This window comes from Ambystoma mexicanum, chromosome 10, assembly GCF_040938575.1.
Source record: "Ambystoma mexicanum isolate Mex_15411 chromosome 10, UKY_AmexF1_1, whole genome shotgun sequence".
NCBI classification, from domain to species: Eukaryota; Metazoa; Chordata; class Amphibia; order Caudata; family Ambystomatidae; genus Ambystoma; species Ambystoma mexicanum.
Window position 1 is genome coordinate 730,898,058 of NC_090932.1, and position 26,775 is coordinate 730,924,832.

Here is a 26,775-nt window from a genome sequence, read left to right on the forward strand (position 1 = left end):
ACTTCTGATGGGCTTGGCTAGTGATAAATTGAAGGCAGGACAAGCGCTGGTGAAACATTGGTACGACCAGAAAGCTTCCCTCATCAACTTTATACCTGGTCAGCAAATCCTGATCATGAATCCCATAAGGCCTCGAGCTTTACAGGACAAATGGTCAGGCCCTTACACAGTGGTGGAGCCCCTGGGTGAGGTTAACTATTTAGTGGACCTTGCAAGGCCTGGACAGGCTCCAAAAGTGTTTCTCGTGAATAGGCTGAAGGCTTTCGTCCCAAGAGTCGAAATCGCAGCACTGCTACTGGCTTCAGATGTTGAGGAACAGGAGTCTGAACCTCTCCCCGACCTGTTCCAAAGCGGTCCTTCAGATAGCTCCTTTGAGGGTGTCCGAGTGGCCCCTCACCTGACTTCTGATCAGCAGGCTGAGGTGAAAAGTTTGCTTAGGCAGTTTTCCCCCCTGTTTTCACAGTCGCCTGGTTTGACACCTTGGTGCAAACATAACATAGACACAGGAGACAGTGTACCTACCAAAAGTAGGGGATACAGGATGTCAGACAAAGTACGGTTTTATATTAAGACCGAGGTCAACAAGATGTTAGACCTTGGGGTGATTGAACCCTCTAGTAGTCCTTGGTCCAGCCCTGTGGTTTTGGTTCCAAAGGCAGGCACTTCTGAATTGAGGTTCTGCGTGGATTACAGGGCTCTGAATGCTGTCACCAAGACAGATGCACACCCCTTGCCTCGAACAGATGAGCTGGTGGATACTTTGGGTGCCTCCAAGTACCTCAGCACGTTTGACCTCACTGCTGGCTATTGGCAAATAGCTTTAGCAGAACATGCCAAGGAGAAGACAGCATTTTCTACTCCAGACGGCCTTTACCAATTCCGGGTAATGCCGTTCGGGTTGAAGAATGCACCTGCCACTTTCCAGAGGCTTGTGAATCATGTTTTGAATTGGTTGGACGAATTCTGTCTTGCATATCTGGACGATATAGCAGTTTTCAGTGCCACTTGGGAAGACCATGTGAAACACCTCGGGATTGTGCTCCAGGCTCTTCAGAAAGCACACTTGACCATAAAGGCTAGTAAATGCCAGATTGGACAAGGCTCAGTGGTTTACCTTGGACATGAAGTAGGTGGAGGGAGGATACAGCCTCTTCCCAGTAAAGTACAAGCAGTACAAGACTGGCCTACCCCCACTACACAAACCCAAGTGAGAGCCTTCTTAGGACTCACGGGGTATTACCGCAATTTCGTGGCAGACTATGGCACCATAGCTGCCCCTTTGACTGCCCTCACAACTCCGAAGAAACCCAAGAAGGTAACTTGGACCGACGAGTGTGAGAAGGCCTTCAATGGCTTAAAAGAGTCCTTGTGCCAGGCCCCTGTCCTCAGGGCCCCTGATTATCAAAGACCTTTTATCGTGCAGACGGACGCCTCTAACACTGGGATAGGAGCTGTACTATCACAAGTAGATGAGAAGGGTAAGGAACACCCTATTGGTTTTATTAGCCGCCAGCTTAAGGACAGAGAGCTCAGATGGTCCACGGTAGAGAAAGAATGTTTCTCTGTTGTGTGGGCCCTAAGGAAGCTGAGGCCCTACCTCTATGGGACCCACTTCACTGTGCAAACTGACCATAAGCCCTTAAAGTGGCTAATGAACATGAAGGGGGAGAATCCAAAGTTGCTCAGGTGGTCCATAAGTCTACAAGGCTTCGACTTCACTATTGAGCATAGGCCAGGTGTCCAACATAGCAATGCTGATGGGTTGTCCAGAATGTTTAACCGACCGGAACAAGAGACTCATCCAGGGGTGGATTAGTTCCCCCTGTCCATAGTCTGGGAGGGGCGAGTGTTAGGAAAGATTTCGTAATTGTAGGTAATTTTCCTTCCATGTGGCAACCCCTAAACTTTTTGCTGTTGTTTTTCACCTTGTTCTCGACTTTGCCAGATAAGTGCAGCCTTCGGCCGCACTCCTCTGGGCTTTCGCTCCTTTCTTACGGGGAAACTGACATGCCCTTAAGACAGTCAGTACCGGGGAACGCTGTTTCCCGTAGTTTCTTTTATCATGTTGCGGCTTTCTTGCAACATGACACAAGAGGGCACTGTAAGCTAAGTTACAGCTCTCTTGGGTCTCTAGCCTTCTACAGGCCCTAGATACTCTTTTAGGATTGTAACTGATCGGTGCAAGTGATTCACGGACGGGAATGGTGGCAGCGATCGTTTCTTGTGTTTTGAGCTCCTTTTGGCATTCTAAGCGGGTTTCTCGCGCTTAACCCAAAATGGTGGCCTGGCTCCCAAAATGGCCAGACCACGAGGCTCCTTTGTCCTGTCCGCTGACCGTCTTGCTCCCTTCACCTTCCCCAGGTCGAGCCGACCCGGGGCCTTCCTTATTTGGGCATGTACTTTCCCACGAAACACGGATGCTTTCGCGGGCTTCTACATGTCGTATGTGTGCCTCCAGGATGTGAGCTGGGATGTCTGGTCCCAATACACATCCTGGGTGCCAGAGAGTCTAGGGTGGTGTGAATGCCTGGGACCACCGTGGTCCATGATTGGTCCACGAATGGTGTGAGTGTTGATGAGCGGATCTCCCATTGGGTCCCCTCCGTTTTGGCGCGAAGGGAACCGTGGATAAGAGGGGGCTGGAAACACCACTACCATGTCAATCTCCTGAGTTCTCACGAACAAAGGAATACAGGAGCCAAGTATCCTGCAACCAAGAGGCTGAACCGAGGAATCGCTTGTGACCCGCTGAAGGACTGCTCCTCTGCACTGCTGTCGCCTTGTGAAAACCTTTTTACCTTTGATCGAACCAGAAGGCCTGTACTGGTACTTCGACCCTTGGAATAGCGGGAACAGCTATTCTCGGCATCTTCACCATCTCCTGCCAGTAAGCCTTTGGAAGTGTCTCTGGGCCATCCAGCTGACTGACCAGCTTACACGGGAGTCTTGCTCTGTAACCGCCGCCATGTTGTGTAGTATTTCGAGTCCTTGTCACTCTCACACGCTTCGTACATTTGGCGTTCCCAGGTCTGAAGTGAGTAGTGTACATTTGGCTCAGATACACACGGCCGCTCCGTTGCCCTGCTGTGGTAACAAACTGTGTGGGTTTCTTCGATTGGGATGTCTTTTACTCAACACGACGACAAGACGTTCCCTGCTCTTCTGAACCTGCCAGCGACTGAAACGGACGCGGAGAAGCCTGGGTCTGCTTGCATCGGGGACCGGTGAGTAGCATAGCTAGGAACTGGTCGCCCTCCTGCAGGAGCCCATAGCTTTTCCCCGCTGTGTCAAAACAGCGCCCTTTTCCGTACTTGCGCTCTGCTTCTGCCCACAGTGGAGGCTGCGCTTGAGTCGCGGAACTTGTTCTCCTTCTTTTGTGCACTAAACTGAACTGCCTGATCTCCCTCGAAGAGCTTCCCCTCTGCCCGTTGGCACCAGCGTGTGCAGGTACTTTTGAGCACAAGGCTCCACTCTTCGTAGGGCTCGGACTTCCTTTTAGTTAGGTGCCTCTGAAGGCGGACTGGGTCTAAGCATTATTTCGCACTGCCCGTTTTCCTTCCCTTTTAGGTGGACTACACATTTCGTGCATCTAACGCTTGAGACTTGTTGTATTTGTATATATATTGTGTTGATATGGTATGTCTTGGTTTACTATTGTTATATTGTGATTTTCTCGCTACGGTCATTGTTTTAAAGGCCTTGGAATAAATGTGTATATATTTTTAATATAACACCTGTTTGGAGTAGTTTGTAAGTGTCCTTGCTTTGTGTGCTCATTGCGGGCTTAGAGTCACCCTCACCCCTCTTGAGACCTAGTCTTGACCGCCGCGATCGCTACCTCGATTGGTCTGGCTCGTCCAGAGGTTACCCTGTTCCAAGTAATTAGGTTGGCCTTCTGAACTTCTGCGCCACCAGGACAGAGTTCAGAAATCCGTCTTAACACATGGCCAACCAGCACCAGGATAAACCTATTGCCTGAGGATGTTTTAGGGTCAGTGGGACCAACAATGTTGATCCCTACCCTCTCAAATGGTACCCCCACAACTGGGAGTGGTACAAGTAGATCTTGGATTATTGAGCCACTTTTACCAGATAACTGGCAGGTGGCACAACTCTACCATACGTGGACCAATCACGGACCACAGTGGTCCCAGGCATTCACAGCCCTCCAAACTTTCTGGCACCCAGGATGTGTATTGGGGACAGACAACCCAGCCCACATCCTGGAGGCACACACACAAGGCATGCAGAAGCCTGCGAAAGCTTGGCGTTTCGTGGGAAAATGCATGACCAAATAAGGACTGCCCCGGGTCGGCTCGACCTGGGGAAGGGGAAGGGGCAAGATGACCAAAGGACAGGACAAAGAGCCTCGTGGCATGGCCATTTTGGAGCCAGGCCACCTATTTGTGCCAAATGCAGTAATCACGGTTTACCTGGCAGGAAAGGGTTCAAATTACATGAACAGATAAGCTGCAACCAGCCCTGTCTGTGACACATCTGCACATCTCCTAAAAACTCCTTTGTGAGTATCTAGGGCCTTTGGGAATGACTATGGAAGGTACATTGCACACTTATTACATGATGCAGAAAAGTTGCAACATTGGAAAAGGACTAACGGAAACAAAGTCTCCCAGTACTGACTGTCTAGTGGGCATGTCAGTTTCCCCATAAAAAGTGAGCGAAAAAGCCCAGAGGAGTGCAGCAGAAGGCTGTGCTCCCCTGGCAAAGTCAGACTATGGTGTTAAACACCAGCAAAAAGTTGGGGGTGCACAACTGGAGGGAAAATTACACATAAATGGAAATCTTTCATAACACAGCTACTTGCAAACAGCTTTGTTACTGTATTTGTGGTGCACCTGCGTACTCCCACATAAGAAGCAGCCCCACCCAACCTATCCACCAGGTTCCTCCGTATGGTACCAAAATTACCCTGCTCTGTTCTGATTCCACCCACACTTTCCTCCCAGGCCTATTCAAAGACACACTGGTCCCACCTAGGAAGACTCCCCCTACAATTCCTATCACCCCACCTCACCCAATCGCCACTACACCTACACAGCAGTAGGCTCACAGATCCCTTCCCACCCTATGCCCTTCCCCCAGAGAAACCAACAGCTAGGAGCATGCAGTGGACACATATCTCCTACTCCTATAAGGTACCTGGGAAGGCAAACCCACCAGCCACCCCTACCTCCTACCACCTCTAAACATGTGTCACCATGTACTACTCACAAGGATATTAGTGTCCCAAAAACCACTAAAACAAGAAAAACCAGTATACCCACTACAAGCCAAATCCAATGCGCACTCATCAACGCACGCACCTTATTAGCCCACACCACAGAAATCAATGATCTAATCACAGACTTAGAGCTTGACGCCTTAGCCATCATGGAAACCTGGCTACATGAAGCATCTGGACCAGCCATCTGCCAAGCCTTGCCACCGGGATCCACCATATTCCGTCAAGACAGAACTTCCAATAAAGGAGGAGGTGTAGCCCTCATTGTCAAGGAATCCTTCAATTCCAGACAAATAAAATCTGCCACTGCTGAAAATATCAATGCCCTCTCAGTTAAAATATCCTTCTCACCTAACGACACAATAACCCTCCACTTACTCTATCGCCCTCCAGGTCCCCTTCTTGACTTCCAATGGAATCTCCTACACCTTCTCTGTGATAATCTAAAAAACAATACGAGATCAATACTCTTAGGAGATTTTAACTTGGGATTGAATGAACCGAGAGACAAGAAAGGTAAATCCTTTGCCAAAGCCCTCCTAGACATGGGCTATATCCAAAAAGTTATAGACCCAACCCACACTAAAGGTTGTATACTGGATTGGATAGTCGATCACAATTGTGCAGCTGAAATCAGCTCCAATACACCACGACTGTGGACTGATCACCATCACCTACATTTCCACCTTCGACCCATACTAGCTACTAAACCTAGCACACCTATGCCAGCGGCTATGACCAGATCTAAAAGACTACTCACTAAAGATAGAATTCTACCTTACCTAGAAGCCTCTGTGCTAGAACCCCTGTTCTCTAATAATCCTTCAGAATTAGTAGAGCTCTATGATACCACCCTTAAGGAAGCAATAGATGCTATTGCCCCGTTGCAGAAAAAAAGAGCCAAAACCATTAAACACGTCAACTCATGGTTCACCCAAGATCTACTGGACATAACAGCCCTTAAACGTGCAGCGCTCACTAAATGGCATTCCAGCCCCTCTGACTCCACATGCGAGGCTTACAAAACGATCACCAAACAATACAAAAGGGCCATCTCAGCAGCCAAAGCCTCCTTATACAATCTTAGAATTGACAATGAGAAATCTCAGTCTAAAGAGTTGTTTGCAATTTTCAAAGAACTTGCCGTACCTCCCACTTCCACACAACAAACAGTGAAAGACAAGGTGTGGTGTAACAACATTTAACACGCCATGCTAGACAAAATAAACACCCTTCAGGAAAACATTAAGTCTCACCTCAACGCCTTGCCTAAGGCCCCTGCCCAGAAAACCACGGCCACAGTCATTAGGCTTGTACTAAGTGACATACTACCTAAATAAAGCCCAAAACCCTTTGCCTTCAAAGACATAACCAAATTAGAAGTACTAGCGATCATGAGACATATCAAGCCATCGCTCTGCAAGGGATACATCTGCCCAGCCAGCCTGATCAAAGACTGTGCTGAGTCACTTGCTTCCTTTCTCACAGCATTTATCAATGCCTCATTTGCCTCAGACCTTGTCCCTCCATCCCTCAAGGAAGCATGGGTTCGGCCGTTACTAAAAAAAACAAATCTTGATCCGGATTCTCCCAACAACTACAGGCCAATCATCACCGTTCCCTTCTTGCTATAAATCCTCGAAAAAGCTGCATACCTGCAGATCCAGGCTTACCTGGAACTGCACAACAATTTGGGGAAAAAGCATCTGGCTTCCGTCCTCGTCATGGCACAGAGTCAGCTTTACTAGACCTGAAGAATCAGCTATTGGAAACAATGGATAAGGGCAAGCCTGCACTTTTCCTTCTACTGGATCTGTCAGCCATGTTCGACTTGGTCGATCACAAAATCCTATGTAGACACCTCACAGAGGTTGCTCACTTCTCCCAAGAAGCTACAGACTGGATAGCATCCTTCCTGGAAGGCTGAGCCATGAGGGTCTTCTCTGACGAGGCCTCGGCCACTCCATCCCCCATAGACTGCGGAGTCCCACCTCCCCTACCCTCTACAATCTCTTCACACTACCTCTCTTTAATGATCTGGATGAGCACGGCATTGCTTTCAATAACTATACCGATGATACGCAAATTCTCCCCCCGCTATACGGCTCCTACAAGCAAGACCTTAACAGTCTCAAGGAAACCTACGGAATCATCCAGGCCTGGATGGCAGCTAACGGCTTATGTCTTAACAGGGACAAAACAGAAATCCTTCTGGTGGGTCCTAAGGAAATTCTGAACAAACTAGACAGTCAATACAGCACCTTCAGCATTGAGAATACTGTAATCACAGTCTCTGCTGCAGTAAAAACTCTGGGTGTGTACCTCGACTCCACCCTATCAATGAAGCAGCAAGTCAGTTCTATTGCATCGTCTGCAGCTCTCACAACCAAAATCATTAATGCAATAAAACCTCACCTGGCGTCCAAAAACTGCCTTAATATTGCCAGAACCACCATCGGTGCTAAGTTGGACTATTTGCAATGTCCTGCTCCTTGGCACTTCATCCAAAAACATTAACAAATTGTAAATCACACAAAATAATGCCCTCAGAGCGGCACTAAGCATTCCCAGAAGAGAGCATATCTCTCAAGCCAGACGAGACGCCCAGTGGCTTCCAGTCAAAGAGCGTATACTGTTCAAGACCCTGACCATCACACACAGATGCCTCTCGCAGTCTGCACTTCTGTACCTCTCTGAACAAATTCACCAGGCGCCCTTATACAGACCCAAACGGTACCAATACTCACAACAGCTTTCAGTCCCTGCTTTCAAAAGAGCCAAAGCCGGTGGTGCCAGTATTGCGGTGTTAGCACCTAAAACTGGATCACATTACCACTCAAACTCAGAAAGGGAACCTCCTTCAGTATCTTCAGAAAAGCCCTGAAAACAAAGCTCTTCAACTAGATTATACTGTATTGTGTTCCACTGTAACCAAGGAGCAAACCATTATGTGTAATGTTATGAACCATGTAATATTTGCTCTGCCATGTTACCTGTATACAGGTAAATCTTCTGTAACAGCGCCATGATGCCTCAGCGCCGCTGCACGTTTAAAGAATTCAAATAAATAAATAAAAATGCTTCAAGGTGCTACATCACAACACCAGTTTCTCACCTTCCTGCACACCAAACCCTGGACACACTCTCTGACCCCAAGCCGTTGCCTGGGAGAATGAATTCTCTCCAGCTCCTTCTGCTCCCACCTCTTTGCAGCTGATTCTCATCTTATGTTTTAAAGGTCCCACTCAGGTGCCTCGTATCAACACAACTAGACTGCAGGTTTCTTTCAATGGCATTTCCAATTCTCATTGACTCCTGGGCCCTCTTCCTCGTCCCAGTACCACAACATATGTGTCCTGAAGTCCATAATGGGCTGAAGTGTTTTATGTGCATTCATTTCTTCATAACTGTTAACTTTGATGTTATCAGATTTAGGAAATGTAACAGGGTTGATGTGAGACTTAACAATGGGTTTAAGACTATCACACAAAACATAATCCTTGTTATTCAAGGACATCATATTATGGGGAGAATAAAGCTATACTTGCACTCCTTTTGCTCAACATAATTCTGTAAGGATTGTCAGGTTAGTTGATTATGTAATTTGTGTGTACCAGTATGTTTGACTTCGTGAGACGTCTAACTGTGGCAAGGAAGGCATCCAGGGACTCACCAGTGCACTGCTTGGCTCACTGTTGGTGGAATCCCTCAAAGTCAGAGTTAACTTGGGGGTGAAAATGAGCAGTGATTGCGGCAGCAGCGGCTAAGTTATCAATCCTCGGATTTCAGTAGAGCCTTGAAGAGGTTGAGGACATCCGTTCTTGCTGGATGCATCAGAATGTAGAGTTTTACTTCGAGATCAGATTCACTCAAAGCTTTGAAAAAGTTAATGAGGCGGGCCAAGTCATGAAACCAAACAAGGCCCCAGTAAGGAACCACATGTCAAACTGTCTGGTGGCGGAAGAAGGACTATGGACACTATGACTGTCCCTGTTACCCCCATGATGAATCCTGCAGAGTCATCACTGATTCCCGGTGATGGTCTCCCCCACATGGCCAGGGATGGGCAGCCGCTACCTGATCCTGACCCTGCGGGTGGTTTTATGAGGGAGCATCATGTGGTAGGGGATTACCACAGGGAGGAGGTGGTGACTCCATTGGAAGAGACATGGTATACCGCCCTCCCCCGATTTGAGGAAAGTACTATAACAGCTAAACAGCAGATGTTGTCATTCTGAGCAGAAAATCACTCATACCTCCTATTCACATTTAACATCTCCTGACTCTGATATTTTTGTTTTAAACAACAATCTATAATAATGTAACTTGGTGAGACCTAAAAATCCTATAGACTCCAACTCCCATAAAGCCTCAAGTACTGAGACAAGTAAGAGGGAGTTAATATGGACTAAAGGAAACACCAAGCTAAACGTGCAGTTGTTGTAATGGAAATCAGCTGGAAGGGACATTTAAAATTGGTGTACACTTTCCTTTGAAAAGTGAAGGTGGAGAAGAGAGATGCAGAGCAGGCTAAATGGGAAGCCTAATCAAAGCAGAGGCTGGTGCACGAAAACAGACCGTGCTAAGTGAGGCAGGTGTTTCCAAGCAACCGCTTGTGAGTACAACTTACCGGAGAGGCATAAAACCGGGAGTAGCATATTGTACGTTGTGAAGAGACCGCTAACAAGTCGGCAGCAGCAGCGAAGCTGTTGGGAGTGCGGTCTTGACAGATAACGACAGTCCTGCCAGCGAATGAATGCAGAGCTGGCCGGATCAGCAAGCACACAGGGCTCACCTCCATCCAGGGACACCTGCACTGGCAGCCTAAGTCCTTCCATAGGGCTAATACCCTTGACCATCCACCTGAAGATGGCTGCCGCCGCGAGGAGACCTCTGATTTGTCCCCAGACATCCTTGGGCCTGCTACACCGTGATTGGCCACTGGGAAGATACATCCTGCCCTCCTCTCCAAGCCGGGAGACAATGCCAGCCAGTGATCAAGGCCAGGGACTAAGGCCTGCATGAAAGGTCTCTGCCGATCTCCGCTGGCGTTGCCACAAAACCGCTGTACTGTTCCGACATCCCTATGCACCAGGCTGCCGCCTGGCATTGTCCTCCACAATAGGTAAGCCTCACACGCCATCCCTGGCATTGCTTTAGCTTGATTTATACCTTTCTACTTACTGCATTCTCTCCTTACTCTTTTCCCTATCCTGCCGATACACCCCCACTCCTCCTCCCTACCTGCCAGAGCAGACAGTACTGGCCTCAACATTGGTGCATCCAGACAATGCGTTTGCCCATCCACCCGCTACAACCATTGACTGCTGCACCTCTTGTGTCACTTGTCACAACTCACATGAGCCTACCTTCCTTTTGCATGCCTTCTTATGCACGGTCCGCCCCAAATGAGACTGTAACCATCTTTAAATTGCTTCTTTACTCTCAGGCTATGCTGCAGCACTGGTCCTTACTAATCCCCACCAGGGGCTGCACCAAGAAACATTCTCGACAATCTTCGGTCGATGTTTGTAAAATGTTGGCCTGATAACACTTTCACAGCAGTCTTAACACCATGCCTTTGACCATTAACTCTACTGGCCAGCACTACCAATGTAGCCCCCAGCCCACTGGATGTGGCTTTTTTCAGTTTGTGCCCCTCATGACTGTTGCCTCCTTTCACCAATTGTATCCTTGCCTCTCCATCATGATGGACCCTGTAGGCAAGTAACACCCAGAGACATTAATCACAGTTACACCTGATGTATTACATCTTGGTCATTGTCTGATCATCAACTCCCTATCCTGCAGCCTTTCCTAGCGATGTAATCTGCACTACACATGACTTGACTTGCTGCCTTGTGCTGCATTGGTAAATAAACCTGCTTGTGACATACCAGACTTAGCTGTAGCGCTGTATCCATAATTTACCTGTCTGCAACCAAACCTACTGCGTATCTGTATACCTGATGTAGCCCCCACACCATGAGATGCGGCTTTCTCAGACTGTGCACCTACCCTAATTTTGTCTCTCGCATATCTGTATAGCTGATATAGCTCCCCGTACCATGAGGCGTGGGTCTGCCAGATTATCCCAAGAATTAACCTGAATGCTATAACTCTTATGCGTGGTCTTACACTCTGTAGAATTTCATTCTGCACTTACTGTAACTAGCGCCTTGATGCCTGAGGGCTTTGTGTGCTGCTATAAATGTCAGAATAAATGAATAAATAAAATAGAACTGAATGAGAGTCTGCAAAGCAGAAGTTTTCCCACAGTGAGAACTCCACCACAGCAATGGGCCATGGGTCAGAAACACCATCAGACACCAGTGAGTCTACCCATAGGTGTTGGGAAACCCAGGGTGTGCCAACAGACCTATGAACAATTGAAAAGTTATTTTGAATGCCAACCAAGAAAAACAAAAAGAAAGAATTTACACACATCCTCATATAAGTCAATATGAGGAAAGTTGGATTAAATGTAATCACAAGCAAATGAACATTAATGAAGAAGTTGAAAGGCAAAATCTGTACAAGTGTCTATTATGAGATGTCATTTTAGGGGAAAATGGAACAAGTATTGCCGCAAGCAAAGGAACAATAGTGAAGAAGTTAACAGACAGAACCTGAACAAGGTTCCATATATGAGATGCCTATATGGGGGAAGTTGTAACTAGTAGTACTTAAAGCAAATGAAGTATAAACAGTGAATGAGCACGACTGTGTTATACTGAAAGAGAACATTATAAGAAGTCCTGATGAAAGAAGTGTATCAGGCAGTGAGCCTTTGGTAGAAAGACCCTTGGCAAGGGAATTTACCACGGGATCTACAAAAACCCAGAAGGGGATTCCTGGCAGGGGAGTACACCAGGAGACCACTCTAAGAAGTGGTTTAAAAAGACATCTTTGTTATTCTTCAAAAGTTATTGTTTGAAAAGACACTTTTTGTCATCCTGAAGAAAGTGTTGTGTGAAAGAGATATTTCTACTACTCTTAAGGAATCATTGTTTGAAAAGGACATTTCCGCTATCTTATCTGGGATAGTCCAAGGGGAAGACAACCACTCCCTGGATTCAAGGATTGTTTTGTTGGATTTTCATATTTAGTTTTGTACACTTTTTCTTAATCTAAAACAGAGACATTTACCTTACACCTTTGGTTGTTCATTTTAGTTTGTGTGATTTTGACAAGACACAGACTGATCTTTAGGTAGGGAAGCTCTCATTAGTATAGGGACAGAAAGGCCTTTATCCAACCCTTTTATTTAAATAAAGATGTCTAATGTTGAAAGCATTACAACTTTGTGTCCGCCTCTCATTTCTGATCCCTCACACCCCTCAAGGCATGCATGCGACCAATGTTACTAACCCTCTCATATGATGCTGCCCAGTACTTCTTCCGGACACTACTCTTTCTTTTCTGTTTGAGAACAATACCTCCCAGAAGGCACCTGGAAGCAGCTAAGAAAACCTGGATTGGAGCAAGGAGAAAGTTATCATGTACAGACAGGGGATTTCCTTACCAAATAGAAATGAGATACCCAACCTACCAGCCCCAGGCGGGTCACAGGCAAATGGTGGGGCAACCGAAAATAAAACTGGAGTGAGGGGAGACTGCAAGGGGACAGGGGAGACACAGCAACCCTGCCAAACCGAAATGGAAACAAACTCAGAAGCACAGAAGAAAAATCACAAGAGAAACGGAATTTCAAACCCACAGGAAGCAGACCTTAACAGATTGCAAAATAAATCATGTTAGAAAAGAAGGGGCTAGGGTTAGATGGTTTTTAAAATGTTTTATTTTAAAGCATGTCACCCGTGTGACCCAGCTCCTGGAGAAAAGGCAACAATAGCTTGGGCATTGGAGTCAGGTAATGCAATGGGAGTGATCAAATGGCAGAGTGTGAGTTGCAGGGGTGAGGCCAGGAGGTGTGGAGCTGGTCCAAGAGACCAGGCAGAGAATGGATGGATGAGCAGAGTTGTGAAGAGTTGGTGGTATAGTTGGAGCAGAGTGCATGTGAGGTAGCTTGTGTGGATTTTAGTATGGTGAGGGTGTGTGTAAAAAGTGAATGGGAAAGGAGGATAAAAGAGGGCAAAATGTGGGGGAATAATAGAGAGTTAGGTTCAGAGAGTGTATGGTGGGAGAGTGAGCAAGGCAATATATACCCCTCGGAAAGTGAACAGGAGCACTACCATCGAAGGGTGAGCAGGGCACCATACCCCTGAGTAGTGTAGTGAGGAGGGGTGAAGTGAGAGGTAAGGATGGTGGTGCAGTGAAAGGTAATGAAAGGGGTAGGAGAAAGGTGAGAGGAGAGGGGAAGACAGTCTAAGCGAAGACCGGAGGAACAGAAGAGGAGAGATGGAGAGAGAGAGAGTAAGTGGAGGAGAATACGAAGACTGAGTGGGAAGGGAGAGGAAACAGTGGGAGAAAGAAAGGAGAGAGAAGATCAGAGACAGGCTAGAGAGGAAGAGAGTGAGGATGAGACTGCAAGAAGCATGGTAGTTGTTTTGGCACCATCAACCTTTGACATTCCTATAGTGACCTGGAAAAGACCTTTGCAGTCTTAGGGTACGCCTAGAGGGAGTAAGACATATTAGGCTGCAACCTTTAGGTCCCCACCTTAGTCACAGCCTTAGATAGTATGGGTTACTGATCGCTTACCAAACTAACCTGGGATTAGGGATGTCTGAGTTAAGGAGATGGAAGACAAGAGAGAGAGACAGCCACTGCCCAATCCCAGGCAATTTACTGAAGATCTAAATATCGTATTATCTGTGCAAGAAACCCTTTATCTATCTCTAGGACGTGGCAAATTAGTAAGGCCATCTGTGACTCCACCCATTTGGTGCACATCAGCAGTGTTCCCCAACTGGGTGAGCAGTGGCCCGAGACCTCAAGAAAAACCTGTAACATATTTGGACATGCTCAGGCAAACACTGTTGCAGAATAGGACATGCATAGTCAAGTGGGGATTAATACAGCATATGTCACACTGACCACCTTATCACCAGTTGTGCTGTGGATGCAATTTTAAACCATGCTAGTCACTCATCGCGGGTAAACAGACACACAGACATGGGTGTGAGCTTTGTGAAGGCATCATGAAGCAATACACATACAACAGATTCAAAGTTCAAACAGAAATAGTTTATTAACTTAAATGTCAGGATAGTTGAAAGCCAACTTGCTCTATGCTAAGGTGGGATTTCCCTGCCTAAAGAAACTAAGGAAAGTCCGAGTCAGTAAGTTCAGCTTAAACGTCTGTGTCCAAAACCTATACTTGCCCTTACAACTAAAGCTCAGCAACGTGTAGGGATGCCAGCAACAAAATAAATAGTATTCCAAATAAAGTTCTGAGCTTCTTCCAGCTCTGGGCTTACTTTCCAGCTCTGCTTCCCCAAGTGCAAGACAGTTCCACAAGGTCTCGGGGTACCCTTCTCCAAGAAGACAACACACTTACCAAAGAAAGTCGCCTCGAGGTTCCCTTCCTCAAGGCAGCAACAAAGTTAATAATGTCCTAGGTTTCCCTTCCCCAAGACATCAGCTTTTCCAACTTGCCAATTTATACATAGTTTCAGTTTCTCAATATTCAAAACTAGTTCCAGGTCAACTGTATACTCTTTCTGGCTTCTTGACAGCTCAAACAGATTGCTTTCTTCTGCTTCACTTCAGAAATGTCTTTCATGCATTTGTCTTCACTCTCTGTATGTTTCCTTGGCTTTCACAAATATGGTGTCCCCGGTCTAGGTGCAGTTTTCGGAACACACAGTCCTCCCATTACAGGTCACGCAACCGGTAAGCCTAGGCTTTCTTGCCCACACAGGTTCTCTTGCTCCTTCACCTGTGTTTGGCTTTCTCATTGGCAGCCTTTTGGCTTTGCCACAGTGTGTTTTCCTCTTTACCAGTCTCTTGGCTTTGCCACAATATGTTCTTCCATACAGTTCACTCCGTGGTGTTCTCTTTCCTTCACCACATTGTTTTCACACTCTTCCGTAATATACATTACTTGCTTTCCATTGTATTTCACACAAGTTCACTTTGGATTCGTAGGCTTGTCAAAAGCTTTCGTTCAGTATTCAATAGTTCATTATAATTACTCTTTCATTCACAGTTCATCTTGTTCGTTTTGATCACTATAACCCTTCACTTTGGGTTCGCTTTATCTCGTAAATCTCATTTCGTTCGTTCGGCAATTGCTTGTTCCCTTCTCCAGTCCCCAGTAGCACCCCGGTACGAGTGTTCCTTTTTGTTCACTCACTGGTCGCTGGCAGCAACTCCAGATGGCTGCTTTCCTCTTCTTCCACTCTGCATACACGTTTGTGTAGTTTTGCAAGCCCCGCTGGCATTCCGGTCTTCTTTCTGTGAGTAGTGTAAGGAACTCATGGTGGTAACAGTAAAGGCAGATACAATGGATCACAGTTCAAGGGTGTTTATTAAACTGTAAATGCAAACCAACAGCAACCCCATTTAGCCGTGTTCATTCTCACCGAGGGGCACCTATGACTATTTTATTATTTTTTAAGGGACTTAGATTTAGTCACTCTAAGTTTCCTAGGGTCATCCAGACGTAGACCCCTTGCACACTGAGCTCAGAGAGACACAGCTTCCTCTCACTGATGAGTGCCAACAAGGCTGAAACACATGTCTGGGGTTGCTGTTGGTACTCTTGTTCAGAAGAGAACTGCCATTTCATTTCGGTGTTGGACTGCCCATGTGGGCGGGACAGAGACTGATATGCAAATGGATATTTCCCTTCTGTGTAAGGTACAGTGCGCTAAAGTGTGACTGCGGACTCTCGAGTGGGTACCTTCCCAAAGAACAGGTCATTCAGCCGTGTTTGTTCTTGCAGGGGGGCGCCTATGACTATTTTTTGATCCTTAGAGAAGTTGGCTACCTTTAGGATTGGGTTCTGACACACCGTCTGCTTCAAGGTGTTATAACATATCTCATCCTCGTCATTCCAATGAAGTTTCTGGGTTTCGGCATTCTTAAATTTATCTGTCAGCCGGGCTGTTTTGTCTGATAAATTGGGGATAAACCTTCGGTAGTATCCTATTAACCGAAGAAAAACTCTAAGATCTCTTTTGGTCTTGGGAGTTGGTGTATCTAAGACGTCTTTTACCTTTTCATGTTGGGGTTTTACATTCCCATTCTGTAAGAAGAACCCAAGATATTTTATGGCTGATTGGGCCAATCTGCACTTAGCGGGATTAGCAGTTAGGCCAACCTTTCTGAGGACTTTCATGATGGTATAAAGATGGAACAGATGGTCCTCCTGAGTCTTACTATAAATGACGATATTGTCAATATAAGCTCCATAGAAATCAGAATAGGGTTGTAGGATTTGATCCATGAGGTGTTGTAAAGCGGCTGGTGCACCGTGTAGACCGAAAGGGAGGACTTTAAATTGGAATAATTCTAGCGGCATTGAAACTGCTGTCTTTTCCTTATCTGGTCCATACACAAGAACTTGCCAGTAACCCATGGTTAAATCTAGGGTAGATAGAAAGGTGGCTGCTACGGTTTATCAATGAGGTCGTCCATGCGTGGCATGGGATAGGCATCAAAGTCCGATATGGCATTAACTTGACGGAAGTCTATACAGAATCTCCAGGAACGTTCAGGTTTAGTGACCAACATGATAGGAGAGGACCATGGACTTGAGGAGGGCTCAATAATGTTGGCTTTCAACATTTTGTTGACTTCCTCCATCACTACCTGTTTACATGCTTCTGGGAGTCAATATGGTTTTAAGTATACCACTTTACAGTTAGGTGTTCAAATATAGTGGTATGTACCTTTTACTCTTCTTGGTGTTTCTGAGAATACATTGAAAAATGAAATTACTACATCTTTTAGATCTTTCTGGTGTTGAGTAGATAGCTCAGAAGGAATTAAATCAAAGTTATCTATGTCTTTGGGAACCAGACAGGCTAGTACTTTGGTATGTGTGGCTGATGGGTTCTCTTTCCATTCTTTCAAGAGATTTACGTGATATAATTGGATTTTCTGTTTTATATCCTGTTGGGCTACTTTATAAGTACAGGTTCCAGTTCGTTCTACTATCTCATAAGGTCTGTGCCATTTGGAGACACGCTTGTACTCTGAGGTTGGCAAGAGCACCAGTACTATCTGTCCTATGGAGAATGATCTTAAATTCACTTTCATGTCATAAGTGGCCTTTTGGTGGCTCTGGGATTTTTCCATATGAGTACAAACTAAGTCTCGTACCAACTTCATATGTTCTCGCATTCGGGTGGCAGCTTGCCGGATGGGAAAAGGGGCCTCCTCTTGTTCTTCCCAGGTTGCCTGGAGCATGTCCAGGACATCTCTCGGCTCTCTTCCATAGAGAAGTTCAAAGAGAGAGAAACCTGTTGAAGCTTGGGGGGTTTTCCTCACTACAAATAGTGCTCATGGGATCATTCGGTCCCAGTCTTTCCCGTCCTTGTCTACAAGTTTCCGTAGAATTCGTTTTAGGGTTTTATTGAATCTTTCTACCAAGCCATCAGTTTGGGGATAATACACAGAAGTTCACAAAGTGGTAATGTGTATAGTAGCTCTTTGACTTCGGCCATAAGCTTACTCATATAATTTGAGCCCAGGTCCGTTAGTATTTCCTTGGGAAAAACGACCCTGGAGAAATACAGTAGAAGGTGTTTAAGTATCTGCTGGGTGGTATTATTTTGCATTGGGAATGCCTTGGGATATCGGGTTGCATAATCCATGATCACAAGGACATATTTACTGCCTAATCTGGATGTTTCAAGCGGTCCAATTGTGTCCATACTAATTCTTGAAAAGGGGATTTCTATGATCGGTAACGTGTTCAGAGGGGCAGGTGATGGGATCTGCATGCGGGTCTTTTGACATATTTCATACGTCTGGATGAAAGTTTTAACATCGGCATGGATACCTGGCCAGTAAATCCTTCCACTAATATGAACCTGTGTTTTAGATTGTCCTAAATGCCCCCGGTAGTATCGGAATACACGACTTCCAGTGCAACCTTTCGGTGGCTTTTGGGTATTACCAATTGTGTTTTTACCATGCCTTCTGGGAGGTTTCTCTTCTGTAAAGCAATCCTTGTTTTAAAAAGAAAAATGGACTCCCGCTCTCTAAGCCTTCTGCTTCTGAAATTGCTCGTAAAAATGCTTCAGCGAGAGCTGGATCATTTTGCTGGGTCAAAGGCTAGGTCGGGATAGATGGTGGGTTCTTCTCCCTTCCTTTCTTCGATGTTAATTGATTTTTAAGCTTCCCCAAAGCCTAACTTACCTCTTTCTGTTTTATTTGGTTCACTTTCTTTAAACTGAGGAAATAGAGTTCTTTCCAAAATTCCCTGGGCAGTTTGATATCCCCAACGTACCTCAAAAGGGATCATGTCATGGTTTTGTAAGAGAACCTTCACATCTCCCAAAAGTCGGGATCAATAACTCCTGCTAAGACATCTATCACGAACTTCCACGCTAGGCCAGATTTTGGGGCCAATCGAAATGCAACACCCCAGAGGGGGTATCAAAGCCAAGTCTGTAGGAATCATTGCTCTTTTCTCAGGGGGGGATAATAGCTTCCATACTGCTACAGATATCAAACCCTATTGATTCCTTGGTGGTGATGGAAGGGCTAGAGGCTCTCTAACTACGTTTTTGAAATTGTAGGGTTCCCCAATTAGTTTCAATTGAGTCACATCCCACTCCAGACACCATATGTAAGGAACACATGGTGGCAACAGTAAAGATAGACACAAGTGATCACAGTTCAAGGGTGTTTATTAAACTGTAAATGCAGGGTGGAAAAATGCCTAATCTACACCTAAATCTAAATGGGAGCAAGCTTCGACCATCAAATAAAAAATAAGGCATCTTGTGGCGTCTTGTCAAAGTAAAAGGCCTATACTAAAAAACAACTCTTGCCAAATCCTTACAACTAATTACAGAAAGAGTGTGGAATAGGGCTTTCAATAAAAAAGGAAGTGTTCACAAATAATAAGTCAGGATATGATTGCCACTGGTCTCCGTTCCCCCCGTTTTGAACATGGGATAAAGTGGATCTCCTGAGCACAGCACATGCTCAAGCTTTCCCAGCACGAGTCGACAGTTCCGTACCAGCTATCATGTTATTCGATGGTTAAGTCTCTTTTCAACAAAAGTCTCTTGCCTTCGAGGGCCTGATGTAATCAACAAATAAACAAAAAGTTCCTTTCCAAATGAACGTTGGGGTGATGACTTTCCATCCCCTGGATCTCCCTCTCTTGAATTCAAACCCCTAGGCTTCTCTCACTCTGGCTCAGGCCTTTCTTTTGGGATCTCCCTCTGCTGGACGCGGGGCCCAATGCCAAGGGGGACAATCCACTTCCCCTGGTCTTACAATACTTCTTGCATTCAGGAGTATTAATGTCTTTTCAAACAATTCACTGTGGACATCCCTCGGTCACTCCTGTCAACAGACTGTTCATGGGACTTCTGGCTTCCCCCCTTATTGTTAGTATCCCTCCACCGGGTTCACTCTTGCCAACCTTTGCAACACACTGTTCATGTGCTAATTTCACCAAGCAAGATTAATTTCCCTTTTCTTCCCAATCATCTGTTGGTCAAAGACTTTCGACTGTACAGAGGATTTCGCAAGACCCCTGTATGACCACTTTGACCTCTTTTCATTTTTTCCCAAGACCTTCTAGTTACAGTAGATCCTACCATCGGGGAAATCACTCAGAGTTTGCTGCGTGAGCACCCACGTGGTGCTGCTCCTCTGTTGCTGGTTTTCCCCCCTTTTTCAACAATAGCTCTTTAAGCCTTTCACAGTTCAAATTAGCCATATGCTACTTTTCGTTCAACACAGTTCGGTTTCTTATCGACTCTCCCCTCCACTCACTGGCTCTGTTGAACTGCTTGGCTTTCTTTCTCTTTGGAGTCAAGGTTGGTACCACAGAAACAAGCGTTTCTTCCCGGCTTGGTAATCAGCGGAGGAGGGTCTCGTGCACAGTTGACATCTGTTGCACCATGCGCTGGCTATTGTTTGTGGCCTTATAATGCCTTCTGTGGAGGTTTCACGGGCCTTGGTCGGAAAGGGCAAGGTTGCTTCTCTCCTTGTCACCCTCTCGGTATGCGCCATCTTTCTCCTCCTCTTGAACTGCCTGCTGAGTTAGCTCTCACGTCGTGCAGTCAGCCTTGCTCTTCCTGTGCTCTTGTGCTCTACCTTTTATCCCTATGGGGAAGGGAAAGAGCCGTCATGTGTGTGTAATTCTGATCAATTGCCTGACTTTGCCTGACCCTTGTATTGGGAGATGTCAGGTAAACGACTCTGGTGTTAGTCCATTGTCTTTTGTGTTGTGCGAAAGTGTTTGTGTCGGAAAAGGGGGGGCAGTGTTTTGGAATATCCTACGTGGTAGGATGGTGAAAAGGTGTTGAAAGAAGGGGGATACCGTGTCTCACCCGCCGGTGTCACACTCCCACTCCCCAAGGACCCACATCCAGGTGATCCTCCCTCACTGGTCCACCCCCAGGAACTGGATCCAGTAGCGATGGCCGTGTCCTGGCCACCTGGAGGACAGATGCCTGGGGACTAGCTAGGAAGACACTTTCAGGTTTCTCACAGTAGCCCACTCATATTTTGTGGACGCTGCCGGTTGCTTGCAACAACTGGCTTTCTTCTGTGCCCCGCAGCTTGTGTGGCGGGCACCCAACTAGGGAGGCTCCCATCACTGTAACCTTCTCACAGCCCACCCAGGCCCCGGTACCACAGTATCTCTCGGGAACTTGCCAGCATCCTGGTTTCCTGACAGGAACCGCCTCAGCGGCATTCTTCTCCACAGGGTTTATTTCCGCTAGGCCCGGCTTCTCTCCCGCTGGTCTCTTCCCTGCTGGTCACTCCACCTTTTATGCATCTGCAACCAGCTAACAGGTTGCAGGTGTGCATCGTCAAGCTCAATTGCCTGACCATAGTTAGTGGAATTCTCTGGACATGCCTGACCCTCACAACAGTCTACATGCATCTTCCTCGTCTCAGTACTAGAGTGGTGAAATGGCATGTTAGTGTGTACCACCCCTAGCCACCTCTTCCACATCCCAGTACCCTAATGGTATGAAATGAGGGGAAGTGATTGACAACAGCCTTTAAAGGGGGACAAAGGGAAGGTTGATTATTACAAGGAAAAGATCGGTACCCTCGGTACCATGTCTCACCTGTGGACATCCCCTCCACAATCTCCAAGGACCCGCCACCCAGGTGATCCTCCCTCACATCTCCACCCCCAGGGTCAGGGTATAGGGGCAATGGGCACCTGAGAAGAGGTTATTAAGGGGAAAGAAGTGAGGATGCCCTCAGATTCCTCAGAGCTTGCTACCAACTCCTGGTGCTTTCTCCCACTTGAGGCAAAAGGTTAGATGCAATATAAATTCATCAGTGACCTACCAGTTTGCTGTAGTACTTTGAAGCACCCTCTATGCACTAGATGGAATTACAAATAAACATCTCAGATCAAATAATCGGACCGGCCCAAGAAAGATTGTAAAATACTGCTTTATTCTCAATGAAAGAAGGCAGGCAGTTGTACAGCTATCAAAATAGATGCTTGCATAATCACACTTCCTCTTGTGTATACAGAGCTTATATATTTTTTGTACATCATCTATGATGTCATCCTACTTGCCATTTTCCAAAACCTATTAACGGAAGGGATTGGTTAAGGGGAACATATCTAATTATAGAATTTATACAGGTTAAATCTCATTGGCTGTCCCTTCTCTGTAGGACACGCCCTGAGCTACTTCTACATACGTTGTATACTGATTATAGCAGAGAATATGGAAGCAGATTGGTAACTGTAAAATTGTATGTGAAAGTGTGTGGCAGGCCTTATGATTGGTTGGCAACCCCATCCAACCTTGGACTTTCAGCTTGTTTATCAGCACGTGAGTAGAAATGAAACCTGGGTGCTCGAGATGCTTCAATTAATTTCTTGTTTTCCCACTTAGTCCATCATATGTCATCAACCTGATCTTTAGCCAAGGGCTTCTGTTTGTAGTTGACCTCGTAGTCTGCTCACTGTTTTGGAACATTGAGGAGGTATGAACAGACCGCTATCTCCATCTAGGTTTTAATGCATAGCCCTAGTTTTCAACTTCTGAGTCACATGATAGAAGACCACGATTTTGTAAATTTCAGCCTTTTGTTTAGGACTATTTGATTTCCTAAACACGGTGGCATTACCCTCTTAGGCCTTTAGAGACTTGCTCACTCCACCTAACAAAGGCTTTTGCCATTGTCTTTATTCAGTACTTGGCACTTGCAAATGTCCTTGTCTCTCCTAATGTTAGCAGAAATATGTCTTAAGCATGTGGTCTGTTCCTTCGACTCCCTTTGTGCCTTGCACCTATCTCTTGAAATAGCCTTCTTGACCCTTGGCCAAGGTACTCCCTTATTCGGCACGCGAAAGCAGCTTCTTCATTAGTCCTTCCATTTGCAATCCTAGGTTCGTCTTTTTGAGGTAGCAGGGTTGATTCTTAAGACATGGCCATCCTATATGTTGTATGTATACCTCTTTTTAGCAAGCTTCTATGTATCTTTTATAACGTGTGTTACAGCATATTTAGTTATTGGTCAACATGTTATGATGTCTTCTTTCATTCACAATTACTTTGTCTTTACATGAATGTGTAAATGAGGGCCCCATCACCCCCACAAGGGGCATTGGCAGCTCTGGGTCAGGAAGGCACTCTGAAGCACATCAGGAAACTGAAGAAGGATTTTCAAAGACATCAAGTTCATTTTCTTCCAGCAGGCAGGATACATCATACAGCATCAAAGACAATCTAGTTTTTCAGTAATTTACACTAAGCATATATTACTTAACAAACCTTCTATCACCCAAGAGATTCTGACCCCATAAAATAGATAGTCCTTCAAAGTGCTTTTCTGCAAAGTACTATAATTCTGATTTTTGCAACATTTAAAGTCATTGATCAACCCAATAAGTTATCAACATTCTGTTTGAGATGGAGGGGGTCTATCTCCATTACATTCAGTTTGAGAGGGGGATATAACTAGCTCCTGTACACCCCCCCTCTGAATTGTATTTAGTCATTTACTCATTACATATCACTACACCCATGTCCATCCTCCTCAGTTTTCAATGTACCTACACATCTCTGACCTAATCACCCTTTTCTATAAGTCAATTTACTTCAACCTGGGAGGTATCCTAACACATTTCTACAACATCAGTACTAACTCACTATTCTCTACTAGTATAACGTGTATGTGTCCCATAAAACTACTTTTATTTACTTTTATCTGAGCCCCACCTCCTTTACCCAATTTACTTTAAAAAGATTTTTAAGAGACAATTACTCCTTGAGGTAACCCACCATCCTGTTCATCATACAGTAATCATATGTCTAACGCTCACCCGGTATCCACTGGGACGTCAATATTGTCCTTTGAACGCACATACATAGGGCGACGGTCCGGTCTGGTTCGATCTGCTCTTCGGTCCTGTAACCTATGATCCAGTTGAACAACAAGGTCAGTGAATTCTGAGCAGTCTTTCGGGGGGTTCACTACTTGTGCAAGAACATCCTTGAGCTCCCCCCGTAACCCCTGATGAAATAACGTGGTTATCTCCTCCACTGTTCTCCACTGGCCATTGTGCTTCAACTACGAGTCTATTGAACGTGGCTATGTATGTTAATAGGTCTTGATTCCCTTGGCGTAGGGAGAGAAGTTCGTTGTCTAATGCCTGCCCATGAGTACGACTGGCGAACAGCTTTTCCATCTCCTGCTGAAAGCCACTGAAGTCAAGCAGCAAAGGATCATCTTGGGCCACAAAGGGTACAGACCAGTCCGCGGCACTTCCACTCAGGTAGGATAGCACAAAAGCGACCCGTGATTGGTCATTCGGAAAGGCCCCTGGTCTACAAAAGATGTGCAGGCGGCACTGGTTCATGAACGTTGCAAACCTCTTGGGATCCCCCGTAAATCGTTCAAGCGGGGCCAAGGGAACTGCCCCAGGAAGGGTTATCTGAACGGGATTGGCTGATGGTGCTGGCATCGAGGGTGCGCTTCCCGGCAATGGTGCATGCCCTGCTTGTGACTGGAGAAGTTGCCGGTTTAAATCATCAGTGCGTTCTTTAGCTACTATCAGCTCTCTCATCAGGGTGTTGGTCTCCTACCTGACTGCATGTACTTCGGAACGTAGCTGCCCCAACATGTGGGCTAACTGGTCGGTTTCTGACGTTTCCATGACGCCCGGGTGGATTTTGATGTGAGGCTTTGTGTTCTGCAACGCTCACCTGGTATCCACGGGGACGTCACTCAGCCTGTTCTGACCTCTTACGACCTCGAACCATTCCTTGGAGTCTACTCGACTGGTGACTGGGCCTTGTTTTCTTGGAAAGTGTGCTCTCCGTCCTGCTTTCAGCGCAGGGGCGCGTTGATTGATGCGGGCTCGTTGCTTCCTAGTTACTTCACTGACATGAGTCCGACAGGTAAGTATAATGAGTCTTTTGAACAGTTCTCTAACTTCGTTCCTTTCCTGCCTTAGATGATGGCCGGCATCCGGGGATGGCGACCTGCTGCTGAGATGAGTAGCGCTGAAGGTGAGTGAGAGCGCGATGCGCGATGCGACCCTTTCGTATTTGTATTGAACTGAGTTATTTTTCTGTGTCTTTTAGGTGCCGCGACGTTTTCAGCGTGGATGCCGGTTATGAAGAAGAAATGCGGTGAGTAAGCGTGGTATGCGGCACCTCTAGATGTTTCCACGCTAACCTGGAGTGTCTTTTCCCTCTTGCAGATGGATGAGAAGTTCCGGAGACAGAGTTCCCCCAGAGCGACTGGGATTCAGGTAAGCGCTTGAAGCTCGTACAGTCTTTAAAAATAAGCGAAGATTTGCTGAATGCTTACTAATGCCTTTTTTCTGTTCTTTTCCCTTTTCCTTAGGAAACGGCGTGCCGGGATGGGAATGACACCGCCGAAGATGCCCGCAGAACAGAAGGAGCGATGAATGATGGGCAACAGCGCCGCAAGGTAAGGCTATTCCTAACGGTGTTCTTGTTCTTGCAGGAGCTGAGCACAGAAGAAAGATGCAGGCCTACTGGAGACCGATCCGAACACGGAGAGTGTCACGCTGCAGGTGCAGAAAACACAAAGCATGTTTCTCAGCCTGGGCCTGGCTTAAATAGTCTCTGGGTGTCCCAGGTGTCAATGGGCTCAACCACACAAAAAAGACTAGACCGCACATGCAGTTCATGGAACCGAAATATGTGGGGGCATCCATCTTGTCCCCATCAATGCACTACAAGTCCAATCCCCAATGTTATCCTATGGGAGTGAGTGAGTCTGGTGCCACAAGCGCCAAGTCTGACTCCAAGTGGGTCTTTGGAGGGATGGAGAGGTCCTTGAGGGCCATGTAGGTGATCGTGACCTGGCTCCAGCCTGACATCTTGGAGGGCTGGGGACATGAGGGGCAGGAATCATGACAGCACTCCCCCCCAAGGCCCCTCTCAAGGTAGCTCTTCTGTCTAGTCCTGGTTTGTCTGGATGGTTTTGATGAAATCGTCTAAGCAAGCGAGGTGCATGGATGTACTCACAAGGCTCCCATGTCCTGTCTTGTGGATCATACCCCTTCCAGTCTACTAAGTAGTATAATTTGGATCTGATGTACTTTGAATCCAGGATGTCCTTGACTTCGAATTCTGGCTCCCCAGCGACTACTACTGGCTACCCGGTGGCGTTGCTACCCGGGTCCCAGGTTGAACAGGTTTAAGGAGAGACAAGTGGAACACAGGATGAATCTGCATGTTTGACGGCAAAGCTAGTCTGACCGCCACAGGATTTATCATGGAGGTGACAGTGAATGGACCCAGGTATCTTGGACGGAAAGTTTGGGTTCCTTTAATGGAAACGTGTTTAGACGCCAGCCAAACTTTGTCTCCCATTTGGTAGTTGGGGGCCTTTGCTCGGTGTTGATCAGCAAACTTCTTTTGGCGATTCTTAACTTAATGGTGACTGGTGGATAGCCGGATATCGATCTGGGCCATAGACCATCATTTTCTCCAGAAATTAGATACGAATTGAGTACCTCGGTCTGAGACTAAAACTGAAGGAAACCCATGGAGCCGGACGATGCCTTCAAGAAATACCTTTGCCAGAGTGGAAGCATTTGGGAGCCCCTTAAGAGGAATGAAAAGTGCCATTTTTGAAAATAGGTCCACGACCACAAGAATAGTGTTAAACCCTTGACTGGGTGGTAAGTCAGTAATTAAATCAAGGGACGTGTGTCAGGGTGCTGGTGGGATTTCCAATGGTTGTAATAGCCCAGCCGGTTTCTACTTGGATGACTTGTTTTGAGCACACACTCCATAAGATAGGATGAATTGGATACTGTCTTTACGCCACGTGGGCCATCAATAATTTCGTTTTACCTTGGCTAGGGTTTTAGCGATTCCGGGGTGGCCCTCGAACAAGGAATCATTATAACTGGACATGACTTGTTCTCGTAGTTCTTGGTTTGGTAAGAATAAACGATTCCTGAAGTA